The sequence below is a fragment of the Pongo pygmaeus genome, chromosome 4, assembly GCF_028885625.2.
Source record: "Pongo pygmaeus isolate AG05252 chromosome 4, NHGRI_mPonPyg2-v2.0_pri, whole genome shotgun sequence".
Classification (NCBI taxonomy): Eukaryota; Metazoa; Chordata; class Mammalia; order Primates; family Hominidae; genus Pongo; species Pongo pygmaeus.
Genome location: NC_072377.2, coordinates 150,574,582 through 150,588,135, shown reverse-complemented (window position 1 = coordinate 150,588,135; position 13,554 = coordinate 150,574,582). Strand labels below are relative to the sequence as shown.

At 42.2% G+C, this 13,554-nt stretch overlaps 1 protein-coding gene across 7 annotated transcripts in view; it reads right to left on the bottom strand.

The window, feature by feature from the left end:
- SH3RF2 (SH3 domain containing ring finger 2) overlaps positions 1 to 13,554 on the bottom strand; it is a 144,814-nt gene that overhangs the window by 84,496 nt on the left and 46,764 nt on the right. The gene's annotated exons all lie outside the window — the stretch shown is intronic.

Below are 13,554 nucleotides of genomic sequence, written 5' to 3'. Positions count from 1 at the left end.
TCCTTGGAGATAGACACGCATTATCCCCATTTATAAGATAGGGTGACAGAGACACAGAGTGGTTTATTAACTTGCATAAGATGACACAACTGGGAAATGGCAGATATGGGACATGAACTCAGACTACTTGATGCTAGAACCCCTTTTCTTAATCACTACACAAGCAACAGGGCCGTGAACTTGACTCTACATCTATGAGATGGGAGTCAGTGACTCTTTCTGGGTCTGAATACTGATTTTGAATTCTGGCTCTACTTCTTTCCGTTTGTGTAATCATGGCCAAGTTACTTAATCTTTCTTAAACTGTATTCATTTATAAAATGAGCATTTGGATCATTAGGAAGCTCAACTGAGACAAAGAAACAATTAGTCAGAGATCAATCATCAGTTTTTTAAAAAAAAAATCAGCTCAAGCATAATCATTTGTCAAATCAGTTGTCTAAATAATTATTTCAGTCAAATGCATTTTTACTAATTGAAATTGTTTTTTTCACAGAGAAATGGCCTCACTCCAGTCTTGCTCGAAGTCTGCTGGGTAAACTGCAAGTTCTAACAGACTAAGAGGAAGTGCTTCAGTCACCTAAGGTCGTATTTTATTTTGTGCTTTTCCAAGCAGTGGGATTATGTAATCACCTCTCATTGTAGCAGTCTTGCTATTCATAATCTTGCTATTCATGCAATGGGGTATAGAGAGGCATTAATTTAGGTCTTCATGGATTGCCTGAATCCGCAATGATCATTTGAAGAAAGAATTCTGAGCAGCTTAGTGGTAAAGACCCAACATTACTTTGCTGATGGAATGGTGGAGGTGTCCTTTTCTGCTGGTCCCCAGATACAATAGGGAGACTCCAGGGGTGAAAAAACCACAGGAACACAGCTCATCCCCAGGAAACTGGTGGACAAATGAGCAAAGGTATATGTGCTAGGGGGGTTAACATAATGCTGTGGAATAAACAGGGAATTGGTTGAATAAATTATTATATACCCATACCCATACAATGAAAAACTTTGCAGTCATTAAAATTGATGTTTTTTATAATTAATAATATTGAGTGTTACTGATAATATACCATTAAGTGTAACAGAAGAGGTTAAGAATAATTATGTAGACTAGATTTTCATTATAAACACACATGTATATTTTTATCTAGGGAAAATGCTAGATGACTATATGCCAATATTTTAGAAGTGGTTATCTCTAAGTGGTAAGATTTTTGAATATTGAAAAAACAGTTTTTTTCTAAGTGCTTAGCTGTGTTCTCTAACTTTTCTATAATAAAATAATTGTATTGCTTATTAAAATTGGACAGTTAGAAAATGAATGAAGCTGGTGGATGAGAGGTAAAAGGTATGAGAGGAATTTAGAAAGAAAGTAAGCCAAGCTGAATAGGATAAACAAACTATGCAACTACCTTTTTTGGGAAAGGTGTTCCCTACCTGAGAAATAAGCAGGTAAAAAGCTGGATGAGAATGGGTTTCTGGGGAATGACCCAAATCTGTTAGACCCCTAGGGTTGGGTACATCAGGGAACAATAATTGTTCCTCCATATTTCTTCCTATCAATTTTCCATTGTAATATCACATTTTTCTGGGTACATGACTACTTGGAATATTGGTCACATTTTTAGCCTTTCTGGTGATTAAATCCAGGCCAGTGTGGGAGTAAGCAACCTTTAGGAAGTGTCCTTCCTGAGTTTTCTTTTCCTCTCCTCCATCTTGCTATGTGGAATGCAGACATGATCCCTAGAGCTCTAGCTGCTGTCTTGAATACTGAGGACGAGGGCCACACCTAATAGGGAAGGAGCCTGGGTTTCAGAGCTGCCGCACCCATCCTGGATTGCTTCACATCCAGACTTTTGTCGGAGAGCTAAATAAACTTCCACCTTGCTGAATGAATTGTGAGGCTTTTTTTTTATTATTATTTATGAAAAACAGAAAAGAGAAAAGGAAAGAAAGGAAGAATGAAAAGATAAAGAAGAAAAGATCTAAGCCCCTTTGGATTTGCATAATGATAATATCAATAGCTAACCTTTACTGAGTGCTTCTTTCTTGTGCCAGATTATTTGCTAAGTGCTCTAATTCTCTTTGCTAAGCACTCTCTAATTCTCACAACAACCTTTGAGGTGTGTATTATTTCAAATGTCAATTTTTAGATTAAAAAACTGGGGATCAGAAAATGATATGGTTTGGCTGTGTCCCCACCCAAGTCTCATCTTGAATTCCCACATGTTTGGGAGGGGCCTGGTGGGAGGTAATTGAATCATGGGGGCAAGTCTTTCCTGTGCTGTTCTCATGATTGTGAATTAAAGTCTCATGAGATCTGATGGGTGTATCAAAGGTTTCCGCTTTTGTTTCTTCCTTATTTTCTCTGGCTGCCGCCATGTAAGAATTGCCTTTCACCTCCTGCCATGATTCTGAGGCCTCCCCATCCATGTGGAACTGTAAGTCCAATTAAATCTCCTTTTCTTCCCAGGCTCAGGCATGTCTTTATCAGTAACATGAAAATGGATTAATACGATAAATCGGTACAAGTAGAGTGGGGTGTTGCTGAAAAGATACCTGAAAATATGGAAGCAACTTTGGAACTGGGTAACAGGCAGAGGTTGGAAAAATTTGGAGGGCTCAGAAGAAGACAGCAAAATGTGGGAAAGTTTGGAACTTCCTAGAGACTTGTTGAATGACTTTAACAAAAATGCTGATAGTGATATGAACAATAAGGTCCAGGCTGAGGTGGTCTCAGATGGAGATGAGAAACTTGTTGGGAACTGGAGCAAAGGTGAGTCTTGTTATGTTTCAGCAAAGAGACTGGCAGCATTTTGCACCTGCCCTAGAGATTTGTGGAACTTCGAACTTGAGAGAGTTGATTTAGTGTATCTGGTGGAAGAAATTTCTAAGCAGCAAAGCATTCAAGAGGTGACTTGGGTGCTGTTAAAGGCATTCAGTTTTATAAGGGAAACTGAGCATAAAAGTTTGGAAAATTTGCAGTCTGACAATGTGATAGAAAAGAAAATCCCATTTTCTGAGGAGAAATTGAAGCCCGCTGCAGGCTGCAGATATTTGCATAAGTAATAAGCTGAGTGTTAATCCCCAAGACGACGGAGGGCGGGGGGGAACATGTCTCCAGGGCATGTCAGAGGTCTTCATGGCAGCCCCTCCCATCACAGGCCTGGAGGCCTAGGAGGAAAAAGTGGTTTCATGGGCCGGGCCCAGGGTCCCCATGCTGTGTTCGGCCTAGGGACTTGGTGCCCTGTGTCCCAGCTGCTCCAGCTGTGGCTGAAAGGGGCCAATATAGAGCTTGGGCCATGACTTCAGAGGGTGCAAGCCTCAAGCCTTGGCAGCTTCCACTTGGTGTTGAGCCTGCAAGTACGCAGAAGTCAAGAATTGAGGTTTGGGAACCTCTGCCTAGATTTCAGAAGATGTATGGAAACGCCTGGATGTCCAGGCAGAATTTTGCTGCAGTGGCGGGGCTGTCATGGAGAACCTCTGCTAGGGCACTGCAGAAGGAAAATGTGGGGTCAGAGCCCCTACACAGAGTCCCTACTAGGGCACTGCCTAGTGGAGCTGTGAAAAGACGGCCGCTGTCCTCCAGACCACAGAATGGTAGATCCACTGACAGCTTTCACCGTGTGCCTGCAAAAGCTGCAGACACTCAACATCAGCCTGTGAAAAGCAGCTGGGAGGAAGACTGTACCCAAGCTGCCCAAGACCATGGGAACCTACCTCTTGCATTAGTGTGATCTGGATGTGAGACATGGAGTCAAAGGAGATAATTTTGGAAGCTTTAAGATTTGACTGCCCCGCTTGATTTTGGACTTGCATGGGGCCTGTAGCTCCTTTGTTCTGGCCTATTTCTCCAATTTGAAATGACTGTATTCACCCAATGCCTGTACCCCTACTGTATCTAGGAAGTTACTAACCTGCTTTTGATTTTACAGGCTCATAGGTGAAAGGGACTTGCCTTGTCTTGGATGAGACTTTGGACTATGGACTTTTGAGTTAGTGCTGAAATGAGTTAAGACTTTGGGGGACTGTTGTGAAGGCATGATTGGTTTTGAAATGTGAGGCTGTGAGATTTGGGAGGGGCCAGGGGCAGAATGATATGATTTGGCTCTGTCCCTGCCCAGATCTCATCTTGAATTCCCACATGTTGTGGGAGGGACCCAGTGGGAGGTAATTGAATCATGGGGGCAAGTCTTTCCTGTGCTGTTCTTATGACAGTGAATAAGTCTCATGAGATCTGTTTTAAAAAGAGGAGTTCTGCTGCACAAGCTCTCTCTGCCTGCTGTCATCCATGTAAGATGTGACTTGCTCCTCCTTGCCTTCCGCCATGATTATGAGGCTTCCCCAGCCATGCGGAACTATAAGTCCAATTAAACCTTTTTCTTTTGTAAATTGCCCAGTCTTGGGTATGTCTTTATCAGCAGTGTGAAAACAGACTAATACAAAAAATTTAAAAGTTGCCCAAGTTCACAAAGCTAGAAAATAATGAATTTAGGATTTGAACTCAGTATCCCCAAGCCCAAGCCTGCAATTCTTTTTCTTTTTTTGAGACAGGGTCTCACTTTGTCACCCAAGCTGGAGTGCAGTGTCATGGTCTTGGCCTCTGTAGCCTCAACCTCCCAAGTTAAGTGATCTTCCTGCCTCAGCCCCCCAAGTAGCTGTGACTACAGGTGTACACCACCACGCCTGGCTAATTTTTTTTGTATTTTTTGCAGAGACGGGGTTTCACCATGTTGTTCAGGCTGGTCTCAAACTCCTAAGCTCACGTGATCCACCCGCCTCAGCCTCCCAAAGTGCTAGGATTATGGGCATGAGGCATTGCACCAGGCCTGTTTCTTAAAATATAATCTGTGATTTCCCTGTATGAGAATCTGGGAGGTGTTAAAAATGCGAATGCCTTGATCCCACCCCTGACTGATTTGATCAGAATCTCTTGGAGTAGGATTCAAGTAGCTGCATTTTTATCAAGCTCCCTCACCAACTTTGATGCTACTGTAGGTCTAAGCTATATCTTACTCTAACTCAAATGGGGGCAATGAATGGAGTTTTGACATAGGCTATAGGCTTTGTAAATTGCTAGCTTGCTTTCTTTCTTTTCTTTTTTCTGAAAGATATTTGCAGTGCAAGTAGCTTACATATTTTAATGACTTACTGAGAGAGTATATTAAACTAAAATTGCACAAAATGCTCAAACTGCTTTGAAGATGCCTAAACCTTGAAACCCTAAAATAGTACTAATTGCCTATTTTCATTTTTTCTCCATCTCCCCTCAACATAAATAAATATTGTGGAAATGAATTATATATAAATTCCATTGTTAACAAGAAGACCCTCTTTCTTCTTTTTCTCCATTTTGGATAATCCCTCCTCTGGTAGTCTCATATGTTCATACTCACAGAAAACATTGGCTTCCATAGTGCAAAGCAGGGCAGAGGGAAGCAGGAAGGGGTGGAGCGAGGGGAAGAGAGAGGGAGAGAGTGAATGACTCTGAAGAGGAAAGGAAATGAACATTTATTGGTGTTCTGCCAGGCCACAGACATTTTTCTTACATTATTGCACTACTGCACTTTCCATGTATTATCTCATTCATATGCTCTCAAAACCCTATGAAGTAGATAGTATTATCCTATTTTACGATGAGGAAACAGAAGTTCTGATATGGGAAATGTCACCAAACAAGGTCACACAGCCAGTGTATGGCAGATCCAAGATTGGCTGAGGCTCGTTTGACCTGAAAGCCTGGGTGCTTTTACCATTCTCATTGTCTGCCATCCACCTGAAGTCACCTAGCATGTTTTTCCATCATAAAACTCATTTGGGGCTCTGTTTTGTAATCAAAATCTGAATCGAATGTGAATGCAATTTGCTTGCTGCTGGCTGTAATAGCATGAATTATTGAACTCTAGAGCTCTCACATAAAAGTTAAGCATCTGAAGAGACTCAGCTGGTTGATTCTATCCAGTCCCCCGCTGCTCTCTCAAGGGAAAAAGATTCCAAGTTCCACATTAGCTCTCACCTGTTGTATTGTTGGCAATAGCTTTTCTCACCCATCATTGTTTTCTGTCTCTACAGATGCAGGGGCGAGAAGGCATGGGAATAAAGTTTGTGGGGAGATCTCACAGTCAGGTCATCACCAAACTCTTTTTCCTTGTGTATACCTAAAATGCTTTCCTTTTCTGATATTAAAAAATTCAAGACTCTATGCTTTTGTAATTTGCCTATTCATTTTTCTCCTCATTAGGGTCTGGAAGCCACAAGAGGAGTGATTTTGATAGAAAGATAATGCATAGGCTTCAGAGACAAGAGCTTGCGGGCACTTTAGTAATAAAATTATGTTGTTGCTTTGCCAAGCATCCCCTTCTGTGAGGAACCACCTGTTCTCTCCTTACCTTCTGATAGGCAGGTTATTCACCCTGGCCACATTATACACACAAGGGTACGTGGGCCAGGCTAGCCAGTTAGAATATCCCAAACTCTCAGCACAGTGATGAGGCATGTGCCTCAATCAGGGATAATTAGTATTTTCTCTGAGATTTGATATACAGATACTGAGAAATAATCTCTATTGCTTTTGAATTATGAGCCTTCAGGTTGTGGACTTTGGACCACCAGTGCAATATAGTGTAGTTCAATGTTGGCTATAATATTGGTAATATTTCCCAACCAGTAGACACACTTTCCTGAAAGAAGCTGTAGAAGGCAGCAGAACTAGATATAGCAAGCTAGATAGGTAACTAGACAGCTAGAGCCCTGACAATAAAATCTGAACTCCTAGATTAAATGGTGCCTGGTTATTCAGTTAGATGAGATCTCCAATTCTCTATATCCCCAATTTACTGTTGATTACTTAAACTACTTGGAGTTATTTTTTGACACTTGAAACTGGACCAGTCCTAATCAGCACATATTTGAAACCCAGAAACAACCAACTTCATAAAAATGTAATATCCAAATAGCAAAATTCAGAAACAGCAGGACGTTCAGCTGCCAGTGAGCCCTGAGTTTATTTCCAATTTTAAAAATAAAGGGAGGTAAAGGCTGATAACAGGGTAAGAGAAAAGGAACGTAAGCGGAGTAGAATCAACCACAGTGACACATACAAGGGAAAAAGCAGAGCTGAGATGAGAACTCAACCTGCTACTGTGTAATGAGCTCTTTGACACACCCTGGCAATGCTTCCCACCAATTTAGAAAGGTTGGCCTGGTTCTCTCTACTCCTTGCATCAGGTGGGACCAACATCAATATGCTGAGCTAATGGCTTATCAATGGTTTACTTCCCTGAGCTGGTCATGAGATTGCCCATCACTGGAGAATGCAGCTCAAAACCAAAACCATCCTGGCCTTTGACTCAAGTTATGTATCATTTCCCAGGCTAAGTTCTCTGCTGCTGGAGAATTCACGATTTGTGTCTGAAGCATCTCTGCCTCTCTGTCTTTGAACACTGCACACAAGTAGGTGTTTAAGAAACGCTTGATGAATGAACGAGTGAATTACTCTGAAAACATTCAGGAATTACGTTCTCAGATACATAGAATGCATGCAAGGTTAATACAAATAGCTGATAAGAATTACCCAAGTGCAGATCTATTGGATGAGCTAGGGAAAAGAACGATTGTTTTCATCATATTTTCTAAACATCCCCCAATTTTAATGATTTGGTGTTATACACACATACACAAAGATTCCATACTCAAATAAAGTTAGGCATCACTGAATCAGCAAAATCACACAGGTTTCTTTGCTGACTCGCTTTTCAGAAATTTTATTTTGTGAACGTGATTTGCATAATTGCATCTGGGGCACTTTGCAGGAAGAGCCCATGTGTCTTGGGAATGCTGGGCAAGGGAAATGTAACTTTCCCTGTGAGTTCACTCTACTGATAAGGTAAGGGGTCAAAAATTGTACTGTACCCTAACTTTGTAGTTGCTGCTTAACCAACGAAGCCACCGTGCCTCTCTCGCTCATAGTGATAATCTTTTTGGAGCAGATTTGTTGGGGGAAATAGAGTAAATATTAGAAAGGGCTGGTTAGCCCTTGTGTATGTTTTCTCTTCTCTGGTGAGGAGGGAGACACTATGCAAACCCTGGTGCTCACCCAACAGGAGGATCAGATCCACCTGGCCTTGGCAAATCCCAGATGATCCACTGCTGGGTGCTTGAGATCAGCAGAAAGCTCATGGTGATCTTACCAAGTGGAAATCCCTAATTCCAACATTCAGATTTGAGACCAGTTTTATAAGACACTCTGCGTGAGTTTTTTGTTTTTGTTTTTTTTTCATAGAAAATTTTACTTCAGGAGAGGTACTAGGATGCAATAGTTAAGAACTCATATGTTAGAATCAAGTGGGATGTTGGTTTGCATTCTGGCTTTTGTAACTTTGGCCAAATCATTTAGCATCCCTGATCCTTAGTTTGGATCATCCACAAATTGGGGATAATACTATTATTTCCCTGTGCAGCAAACTCAGCGAGTCTTGGTTATCCAAACCCTGCATATTCTGACAAAAGTTTTGGCTCTTGCCTGGGAGATAACCTCTAAGTCCTTAGAATATTTTGGCTGATCAGAGAGACTTTGTCTACCTGGAGGCCTTGGGTCACACGAGATAGTCTAAACTAACAATGTGATTTATGGTGGGGGCTCTGGGCCAAACAGTAGAAGCTCAACCTCTGGAGGGGCTGCAGACTGAGGGCAGCCACATGGGTGGTCTGAGATGGTAAATGTCATCAAACAATGAAATCTCCAGTAAAATCCTGGACAGCAAGCCTCTGGTAAAAAGAAATGCTGTCTGCGTGACTCCACTGGGAGAGGACAACTGGAAGCTTTATGGAAGCTCCTGGACTCTGCCCTAATGTGCCTTTTTCCATTGCTGACTTTAACTTATATTCTTTCACTGGGATAAACTATAACCATGAGTATAATGGCTTTGCTGAGTTGTGTGAGCCCTTCTAGTGAATAACTGAAAGTGAAGGTGATCTTGGGACCCCTGAGCACACTTCCTCATGGTTTTGGAGACGATTAATGTGATAAACAATGTAGAGTACTTAGTGGAATGCCTGGAAAATAATAAGTGCTCAATAGATAAGGATGCTTAGGAGAGAGGGGTAACAGGCCTGCTGTTATAGCTTCTGGTCTGACTTCCCAGCTCTACTCGTCATTCATTCCTTTTTTGCTTTCAACAAATATTTTTTGAGTGCCAACCATGCCAGGTATGGTCAAGACCCTTCATGGAGCTTACAGTCTAGTTGGGGAAACAAAGATCAGACTTATAAACACACAAATAAATATATAATTGCAAGTTGGAGTAAATGTTATGAAGGAAAAGAATTATGTTATGACCTCATGGGAGGTCAGAGACTTGAGGGATGGAAAGGAATCCAACGTAGGGAAGATTCTCTTTATTAGCTGCTTATTTATCTCTGAAATTCTATTATGCTGTGTGACTTTTGTTATGTGTTTCTCTATTTATTTTAGTGTTTTCTCCATTGTGTGTTCTCACTGATATGTGGGAGCTAAGCTATGAGGACGCAACGGCATAAGAATGATACAATAGACTTTGGGGGCTTCGGGAAAGGGGGCGAGGGATAAAAGACCTCAAATAAGGTGCAGTATATATTGCTCGGGTGATGGGTGCACCAAAATCTCACAAATCACCACTAAAGAACTTATCATGTAACCAAACACCACCTGTACCCCAATAACTTATGGAAAAAAATTTAAAACAAAGAAAAAATATTTTCCTGTTTTCTCATTCCTGGACTATGTTAGCAAGTGTCTCTCTCTTTCTCTCCCCTCAGTCTTCTGCTTTGGCCTCTCTTCTTCCAGTCTTTCGTAGAATGCTAAGATATCATAGGCTCCCTTTTCCTTCTTTACCTAACTCCTGCCACTTTGAGTCTGTGGGCATAACATCCCTTCCTTCCTCCTTCAAGCAAATATTCATCAAACACTCAGAATATGCCAGCCTTTATCTCTTGGTCCCTCCTTCATCAGTTCCAGGGGTTCTGCAGCAGGGAAAAGGGAAGGAAGTAGGAGTTTACATCACCTGGGCAGAGAAAGAGCTGCTTATAGTCAGTAGTGTCTTTTCAGGGCTGCCATTGGCATATTTTCATTTTTTCCTCCAAACATTTCCCTGAGATTTTTTTGAGGTGATCTCATTTCCCTATCCTAGGAGGTAATCCAAGATATGTCTAGAGCCATATCCCTGGCTCCAAACATAAGCTGGTTCTCAATAAATAGCTTGGGATTGTTTTTGAAATGGGCTATATGCCAATGCCCAGAGCTGTTCAATGGGATAGGACTGAACTCCCCAGGGAAGCAAAACATTTCCGTCACCATCTCTTCTCCACCAGGGCACAGGGCACCTGTGGAGAAAGGCAAGGGGTACGTGGGAGCCTGAAGGATGAGGGAAAGCGCCATCTCATTCAGCCTGGGAGGCAATTCTGCCCTCTTTCATTATCCCCCTTTACAGAGTGAGCTTTTCCGATAGGTGTGGCACGTGGTGGGTGAGTCTTTTTCCATATGGTTTGAGAAACTGAGCCAAATACACCATGCAGAGTGAGAAAAAATGAGTCAAACAACCCTCCCACCACTACTTCTCCCCTGGCTTAGAGGAAAAGCAAAGCTCTGGTTGCTCTTCCCCGGCTTTCTCCTCTGAGAGGTTTTTGGAGCTGAAGGAGGAATGACTAATGACGTGGAGGTTTCTCCTAATGCAACCAGCTGGCCTGGGGGCTGGAGGTGGGCCCTGAACGTGATTTACAACTTATACACTGTGTCCTTGAGTGAGGCACTGAACCTCTCTGGGCCTGTTTCCTCAACTGCAAAGTGAAGAAGGTGATTTTTACCGTTCTTTCCAACTCTAAAGATAACAGACATTTATTTATTTATTTATTTGAGACAAGTCTTGCTCTGTTGCCCAGGCTGGAGTGCAGCAGTGCAATCATTGCTCACTGAAGCCTCAAACTCCTGGGCTCAAGAGATCCTCCTGCCTCAGCCTCCAAAGTAGCCAGAACTACAGGCACATGCCACCATGCCCAGCTAATTTTTATTTTTGTTTTGTAGAGATGGGGTCTTGCTATATTGCTCAGGCTGGTCTCAAATGCCTGGGCTCCCTCTTCAGCCTCCCAAAGTACTGGGATTATAGGCATGAGCCACTGTACCAGACCGAGAGCTTTTTAAAGGTGAATTATGAAAGCTCCAGGAGTATCTTTAAAATACATCAGAAATAAAGGTGACAGGTGAGATGAAACCAAATTGGCAAAATGGTAATAACTGTTGAAACTTTAGTCATGGGTAGAAGGCAGTTCATTACATTCTCTGCTTTTCAGTATTCTATAGAGTTGATTATTCTCTCCACTTTTGTGTATGTGGTCCTCCTCAAAATTGCCAGTGAGGTAAAGGTGCCACAGGCTGATAGGCTGTCGTGTGAGGAATGAAGTGACTGTAAATACTCCCAGGCCCTTGGGGAGAATGACCTTGAAGAGAAGATCTGAAGGAGCTGGGCTTGTCCTCAATTGTCAAAAAGTTACATCTTGATTTCAACTGGTTTACTTCTTAATTAATCTCCATCTTTTAAGATTTACATGTTGTGTGTGTGCGTATTTATACTTATTTGCAGTTTAAGTTTGTGATACCAAAAGAAAAAGCCTAGCATGACCCTTGTTGGAGACCACAAGCCCTGGGAAGTTGGACTTCTTCCCTCTCAGTTCAGTTGTCCCTGAAGCCAAGACTTTTTTCTTTTTTGAGACAGGGTCTTGCTCTGTTGTCCAGGCTGGAATGAAGTGGTGTGACCACGGCTCACTGAAGCCTGGTTCCTCCTGGGCTCAAGTGATCCTCCCACCTCGGCCTCCCAAATAGCTGGGGCTATAGGCATGTGCCACCATGCTCAGCTAATTTTTAAATTTTTTGGAGAGATGGGGTCTTGCTATGATGCCCAGGCTGGTCTTGAACTCCTGGGCTCAAGCCATCTTCCTGCCTCTGCCTCCTAAAGTGCTGGGATTACAGGCATGAGCCACCATGCCCAGCTGAAGCCAAGATTTTTAATCACCAAGACCTTCTGCAAATCTGAAGTTTGCCTCTTTCAAATAAAAATTCAGAGCATTCTTCTCATTTATGCCAAGTGAAATAGACATGACCTTGGAGAAGAAGTGCCCTGCCTGCCTATGGAGCTGAACTTCATGGAAGGAGCGAGTGGCTGTGCATCAGAGGGGTGCTAAAGACTCACACACCATTTGTCGACTGGACATAAGGTCATTTCTTTCAACAAAAAGTCTGAACTTAGGGAAACCTCCTGAAAGTCTCCAAGAAATGGAAAAGATGACTGATGGGTAAGTTATAGAAGTTATTTGCAATCATTTTTCACTCTGAGATAGAGCCAAAAGTCTTCCTTAGGAATATGAGATATGGCGGAGTATGTGACAGTGCTCTTTTCCATAAGGTTACATCCACATAGGTGCCAATATCTTTGGCATTGTTCGCTGGGTCTTTTGTATCTTTATCTCCAGAAAGCCTTTCCTGTCTCCTTCCACAAAGGCTGGGTTGGGTCTTCCTCTTTTGTGAGCCATTGCACCCTGTACTTCTCTTATCATAACACTCAACACCCTGCGTTGCAACTGCTGTTTTACTTGTCTGTCTGCACACCAGATTGTGAGCTCTGTAGCAGCAGGCTTTATGACTTATTCATCTTTATACTCCCTACATCTACTCATTCATTCAACAAAAAAGTACTGAGTGTCTACAATAAATGAGACATACACAATATCTGCCTTTATGGGACTTACATTCTGGTAGCATCTAGTAAGCACTCATTTATTTGTTAAACAAACAAATGGATGAGTAAATCAATAAATGAATATTAAATCACACTATGCCAGTTAAACTCAACCCAAACTTTGGTATTTAGTCAATGCTACTCTTAACAAAAGAACTCCAACATACCTAACTAGTTATTTCCCCAAGACTGGGGAGTATCCAAGCATGCTAGCCAAAGATAAATATAGTATTTTTCTAGGCCATCCTTTAAAAAGGCTCCATTATTTAAAACATGCCTTGAGCTATGTCTACATCCCAGTTTTTCCAGTGGGTACTTGCCTTGGAGACTCTCGCTTGTTGAAGACTTTTTCTTTCCCACATGCCCTCTGCACTGAGTGTATAGTTGCCACTGCAGGCAACCATGATGAGTGACAAAAAGTGCCAGCTGGCAGCTCCAGCAAAGGGAACAGGAGAGAGCAAGGAGGTATCTTTTTCTGCCTATTCAGAACATGGAAACCCAATTTATTGCTGGCCTCATGAGCCAAAGAAAGCAGCTCTCAGCAGCTGTTGATCTGAGAGGCTCCAATCTCATTTCCATGAGCTGGGTGCCATTGACACTCATCTGGCTTGTCTGAGAATGAATTGGCATGAAGGAGTCTTCCTCTTTTCATCCCTGAGGCTTTGGGTGGGCCTGTTACAAATGGCAGAAAGAGTTGTATGGTCACTGTTTTGAAAATCATGCCAAAGACTTTCTTGTTTTTGTTGTGGGTGAACATTCCTTAATAACTATTGCCTGGGGGGTTCTACTC